A 7,131-nucleotide genomic window follows, 5' to 3' on the forward strand; every position below is an offset into this window, starting at 1 on the left:
AACTTGAGAAGACTTTATCATTTGGTAGCAGACAATTTAGAAGAATAAAATAATCATAAGATTATAAGGTTTTCAAAAGACCAAATTTCCCTTTCTAGGAGAAAGAGGGGTGGCCAGAGGCCAAGTTCCTCTTTCTGACAGTTAGAGAAAGGTTAGCCAGAGGTTTTTCCTTGAGCTAGAGTTTAAATTGAGTAACAGACGAGTCTAAGAAAGATGGGGGGAGGGAGTTGACTGCCAACCATTGATTCAAGTACCTTTTTCTCTGTACATTTCTGGTTACAAAAGGTACCACCTGGAGGAACAGATTTCTGGAATAGGATTAAGAAAGTCTGGGGAAAGTTAACTAGTTAGGTGACCTGCCTTGTTCAATTGAATTATGTTCAAATCAAGTTTTTGCCATTTTTCCAATTCCTCTTTTTTTGTTATAAAAAGCATATTTGTAAATCATTCCTTGTCTCTGACCTCTGAAAAGTCAGGTGACATCATTTGGTATGCAAATGCTAGCTTTGCAAATTAAATCATAGATAACTCCACAACTTTGTCCTCAGTTTCCTTTTGATTTCAGATAATCAATTTTAACAATTTCTATAAATATCTCAGAAAGAATCACCCCCAAAAAATTCAAGGTATCAAACTTACTATTTTTAAACTGAAATTGTTGAATTTAGTCATTATGTGCCTTAAGTTAAAAGCATATACTGTTTTTAAGTTTTGTTTTGTTTTCTGAAGGTAGTATGTGGATTCTTTCGATGATGCTTTCTTTCCTATATTCAGAAATTCAGGGCAGTTTCTTTATACTATTTCTTACATCATAGTGTGTAGGTTTTTTGATTTGGCATGTTATTGCAGGAGGCTTATGGTCCTTAAGTTGTCTTTGTGCATCCTGTATTCAAAGTCAATTTGTTTTGTAAGGCCATGTTATTACTTTTTGTGTCCCTTTTCCAGATTGTTCATCACTTCAGTATATTCCCATTCTCAAATTGTTGTTCTCTCTTTTGTTTCTTTAAAGAAACTTGCCATCATGAATTTAAGTTTTCCTATTTTGCTAATTATTCCTTTGGTTAAGGACATAAAATTCTGCCATTAGTTTCCTTCTAACTTCCTCTCACAAGATTCCAATTTCTCTCTTGTAATATTGTGACTATACTCTCAGAACTCCACAAGGTTCTGTGTTTCATCAGATATTGGCCCAAATTCCTTTGCTTTACAATATTTATTTAGTGGGTTTACAACTTCATAGAAATTTTGATATTAATTTATCCTTCTCAATTTAATATCTTCTCTTGATTTATCTGCTTATATGCTAGGTATTTAAATGTACTTTTTTTCTAAATTAGAAATATGGTTTCTTTAGTCTTTTCCCCTTGTATTCCACCATTACTCACATTTACCTTTGATGTTTAACTCCAACACTATCTCTGCCTCCTCTCACATTGTCATTTGACATTGGTTAGTGCCACAAGTAGCTTAAGGGGGACATGTCTGCCCCTTCATGTCCGATAGAGCTCTTTATGATGGCTCCATATCACACTTTCCTCTGATTTTAGTTCTCAAACTGGATTGATCTAGACTCTGTTGCTTTCAGCAGGCATGGGGAAAGGTGGAATGTATATTCCATGTAGAGTATCTTTGTTCCTTGAGGCTCCCTAATGTAAGGCCATTCGAGGAAATAGGAAACCAAATTATTCTCCTTTCCCCTATACTTCCCTATTCACTTTGTTGAGGTTTAGAGTTGGGAGAGCTAGTTCAGGTGTGAAAGAATTCACTTAGACCTTCTCTGTAGCCACTGGGAGCTTTATTTCATGAAAGCTTCATGGGCCTGAGGTTAGCATGGAGCTAAACAAAGGCCCCAATATAGGAAAAGTCACAGGCTTATATAGACATAAAGCTGCACAGCTTGTAGGTTGATGACATATTTTTAGGATTTCTTATGGGGGTTGGAAATTAGGGACAAGGATGAGGAAGATGAATGACAGGATAGGGAACACAGGATAAGGGATACAAAGGCAATTCTTTTGGTACAAGTTGTATGGTATTTTAAGATAAGGGGAAAAAGACTTGAAAAGCTCTCAAGTTCCGGGATCTCAAGGTACAGGATGGGCTACAGAATGAGCCTCAAACCCCATCGGGGGCCTGGGAAAGAAACTCTTAATATTATTTTTAATCCTAGGGCACTCTTTGTACCCACATAAACTTCATCTGCCTGGGCAGAGTCAATATCTACAGACTGTTGCAGCAGGAAAATGGACAAAAAACAAGGGTGTGGTATATCATCAGAGAATGCAGCAGGAGAGACATTCCTGAATCAGTCCTAATGCACAAGCCTGTGGTTGGTCAATTTGTGTACTCTGCCAGAGCTTAGTGTTTGATAGGTAGTAGCGCTGATACCTTGTAAGACTTCTTACATTCTCGTCCAGGAAATAGTTGTCATTACTCTATCTCTGGTGAGTAAATCTTCTTTTTTATTTGTTTGTTTAGTGAGGTTTAGAAAAAATACCTAGTTTTCTAATTTGTTGACTGCATGCCCTTGTCCAAGATGATGATGATTATTTTTAAGTTTCCATAGCTAAACAAAATAATAATAATAATATAATATGGCTATACTTTGGAGCAGGGGGCATTGGATAAGGAAGATATTCAATATAACTGCATTTCGGTGTTCATATTACCCTTTGTAAGTGGTTCATTCATCCAGAGAATATGCATATAATATTACCACAAGATTTTTTTTCAAGAAGAAGAAAAGACTTTACAAGAAGGTTTTAGTATTATGACCTAGGGCTATGAAATATTTTAATTTCAAATGAGTAATAGTTCTACTTCATAAGGCATCCAACTTCTTGAAACACTTTGGATGAAATTTCATGTGCAATTAATTCACTTATAGAATTTCCAAAAGCCCTTAAAGACTTTCATGGGAAATGATTCTTACTGTCACTGCATTAAAATGTTTTACTAATTTTGTATTCTAACTAGTTTGAATCTTGAATATAGTCTTATTGCGCAGAGTTTTAAGTTTTTAGCAAAAAAACAGGCAAGACAAGTAATATGCTTAATTTTTATTGCTTAATAGGAATGGTGATTTGTTTAATATTACAAATTTTATCAATCAATCAAATTAGGCACAGTGCTAGGTGCTAGGACAATAAATATAAAATTGAACTGTAAAAAGTACCCTTGATGGGTTTATGTTCTATCTGAAAAACAATAGTCCTGGCAATGAGCAGAAGAAAAGGAGGGTGGAGAGTATTGTTCAAGTTTCTTGTGAAGGGGTAGGAGAAAAAGCCCTTCTACAAAGGTAGTTGCTAGATATACTATTATAGGCCCTTAAATGAATTCACAAATACATATGCATATTATATTTTTGTTTTCTTAAAGTTTGGACTCAGTTCCCAAGGAAATTTGTGTAAACCTTACATCTTTATAAATATAGAACAAAAGTATGACATCTGTTCATAGTTTTTCAAGAGTGGGAGCTGTTTGATAGATTAAAGACAAAAATACTGGATGAATAATTTCCTTTTTTTTCTATTTCCCTTAGTTTTATGAATTTTTGTATACCACTGTTCGCAAAAAAACTATGCAAATGAGTTCTTTACATTTCAGTTAGAATTCCAGTGAAATATAATGACATAGGGAACCAAGTTGTTTAATTGAAAAATTTGGAATCATGGGATCTAGTTCAAGTCCCTAATTCTTTTCTCAGTTAAAGTTCCAATTTTTTGACTAACTAGTTGCATAAACTTGATCAAATCATGTAACTTCACTGGGTCTCATTTTTCAATTCTTTAGAACTGGTTTCTAAAATCTCTTCAAACTCTAATATCCTGACAGAAATGTTATTTCTGTCAATGCCTCAATGGGGCATTAATGACATTTCTAGTAATACCCTCTTAAGGCCTCATGTCTGATCAATTTCAATTTTGAGATTTCCACCTAATTTTTCTAACAAAATTTAATCTTATATTGCCAATATTACTGAAATATCTATCTCCCACCCTCCACCACCTCACCTTTAGGGTTTAGCTTTGGTCATAGTTGGAGTGGGCTGTTACTGACTTGTTAAGTTTTGACAAGATATCAAAAAGACATTTCTATCCAAAGATATCTTCACTTTCATTGAAAAGGTATTGTTAAAGAATTAAATTGTTGGTTTAAAATATTTCCTCCCTTCCTAAATCCAAGATATGAAAAAGGCGTGCATATGTTTAAAGTGTTTTTATATATTTTTTTTAACTTTGAGCTGTAGAAATGAATAGGAAAAAGCAATGTATGGAAGTAACAAGACTCTCAAACCCTTGAAGTAGGGGAATAAATAAGGACAGAAAACATACAGGAGTGACAGCCCTACTAACATGTCATAATTCCCTGAATTACAACCTATGCATAAGAGACATTTAGAAAAGAATGTTGTTCACTTTTTCTTTATCTTATTAGGCTAGAATTAATTACAAGCAGTCATACCAAATCCTGCTTCTGAATTCAGGTTTAAAGCCAGTGTCTCAATAAAGTATGTAGAAATCTTTCAACCTTATTAATTTTATTAATAAACTGACAGTACGTCATCATTACCAATGGAAAATCTGAAGCAAACTAGGCTTACCTAGTGAGCATGACTTCATATAAGAAAATAAATACATGTTAAGTGGGTTGTATTAATTGTCCTTTCCTCGAACTACAGTGAAGTAATATGAATTGCTTTTGGCCTGTCTAAAAGTTAAGTATAAAACACTGACTAGCATGCTTCAATTATAAAATTGCATAAGACTTTTGTATAGGTATATATGAATTAATTGATGAGTCAGGTAGTAAAGAAATATTTTTATGTGGATTTTAAGAAATATATGCTTTAAAAAAATCTTAAATAATATAATAGGAAAATGAACACGTGTCCATCAAAATATTGCCTTAAAGAAATTAACATGACTCTAATGAAAATCAGACATTAGTCCTAAACAAAATTAAGTATAACCTGCCTCTCCTTTCCATTTCTTTATTTTTTTGGTTTCCAGGAGAATCTGAGCATGAAGGAAAAGTCAAGTGTGTTTGCTCTGGGTAAATGTAGTTCCTTTTTACCATTTTATCACAATGTAAAACTGAGACTGTGACTCAACATAGTGTTTGATGAACTATGAACGTAATACATCACACAGAAATGACTTTGTTTACCACTACAAGCTCCCATTGCATTTTTAATTGCCAATATCCAAATCAAAATGTCACATTTCCAAATTGCCTTAAGGTTTACAAAGTTCTTTTCTGTGAAGTAGGCCATGAAAATATAATTATCTCTATTTTACTAATGAGGAAACTGAGGTTCAAAGATATTAAATGATTTGTCTATGGTCACACAGCCAATAAGTTCTGGAGGTAAATGCTCTTTCCATTATGTTATGCTACTTTCTTATAATTTGGTTAAATGAGATACATTTCATAGCCCTAAGATAGCTTTTAAAATTGTACCTATGAACTCATTGGTATAGGGAGATCTCAGATGAAGCAATCCTTTCTTCCAATTCAGGTCTTCACCTATGCAATTTATAATCTTTGATAGTTGTCTTTAGCTATTTACAAGAGAAAAAATTTAAACTAAATGTTAGATGACCTAATCTATCTTTATACAAAATTAGTTGTTTTTTCCCCTAAATTATAGTGGTGCCTTTTAATTTTATATCACAGCCATTTCTTGTTATCCTCACTATACTCCCAATGCCCCTTCCCCTTATTGCAAAGCAAAATAAGGAAAAAAAATAAATTTAAAAAGTTCAGCAAAACTAATACCATGATGAAATTTAAGAGGATATGTAATGTTCAACACTTACAGTATCCTCTTGTTCTATGAAAGCAAGTGTGTTTCCTAATCTTGTCTCCCAGGTCAAACACAGTCATTATAATTATAATTTTCTATTTCATTTTTTTCTCTTTTCATTTACATTGTAGTTAATGTGTGTATTATTGCATTTTTTCTGGTTCTACTTTCTTTACTCTGCAGAAGTTCATATGTTTTCCTCCATTTCTCTGAATTTTCCATAATGTCAAATCTTTTTTTTTTTTTTAAGACAAGGACGTTTATTTGGGAGGAACAGATGGAAGATTCACAGATTCTTCAGCCATTGGAGGGAAAGACCCTGGGGATCCTGAGGATGACTGGGGATGTCAGGCATGTTGCCATCATCTCAAACAGGAATGGGGTGGTTGTAAGGTGTAGCTTGGTTGACCATGCCTGCGTACTTGGTGTAGGGGCTTAAAGGAGGTACAAGCAGAGCTAAGAACACGGTCAGCACCAACTCCTTGGCCCAGGCTTCTTTCAGGAACTGGCTCAGTCTGCCTGCCATGTTGTCCACTTTTCCATAATGTCAATTGGCATAAACATATTCAATTATATTCATACACTATAATTTTTTTAGCTATATCCCAATAGAACTCCACTTTTAAAAAAAATTCTTTGCGGGCACACACAGAGAGAAATGGTATATGTATTGATAATTTGATACAAAAAAAGTCATTTTTTTTTATGTCTGTGACCACCATGGTGTATATGACCATGTATATCATGAGATCTCAGGGTCAAATGTTATGTAAAATTTATTCGCCTAAAAAAAAATTAAAACTATTTCAATGGTTTGTTTGTCTTCCCATAGTCCCTTTAACATTGACTATCAATACATTTTTCTCTGCCAATTTTCTGAGTGCAAGATAAAACTTTGTAGTTATCTTAATCTGTACATCATTTATTACTAGTTATTTAGGGTCTCATGATTCTTAGTTTATTAGTTATTAGTTTTTAGTAATTCTTTTGAGAACTGGTTGTTCATAATCTTGGACCATTTATCTACTGGAGAATTATATTTCATGGTAACCCTTCAGCCTAGTTTGTATATACAAAAAGCACCTTCAATTTTGAGATAAAAAAATGGTAACTAAAAGGTGACTGAAAAAATATAATCTGACCTTCTAGCTATATTAATAGAGAAATGGTATACAAGACTAGAGAATTGATATACCCACTGTACTCTACTCTATTTACCATACATATAAGGCATTGTGTTCATTTTTAGATTCCACTTTTTAGGAATGAAATCGATATTGGAGAGTATCCAGAGAAGCGTAAACAAGATGGATAATAGCTTA

General features: G+C 33.5%; 1 pseudogene; it reads right to left on the minus strand.

Annotated features, from left to right (window-relative positions):
* Positions 1 to 6,095: 6,095 nt before the first annotated feature.
* LOC114038401 lies at positions 6,096 to 6,335 on the minus strand (annotated as a pseudogene).
* Positions 6,336 to 7,131: the final 796 nt, after the last annotated feature.

This window comes from Vombatus ursinus, unplaced genomic scaffold, assembly GCF_900497805.2.
Source record: "Vombatus ursinus unplaced genomic scaffold, bare-nosed wombat genome assembly UNPS02011014.1, whole genome shotgun sequence".
Taxonomy (NCBI): domain Eukaryota; kingdom Metazoa; phylum Chordata; class Mammalia; order Diprotodontia; family Vombatidae; genus Vombatus; species Vombatus ursinus.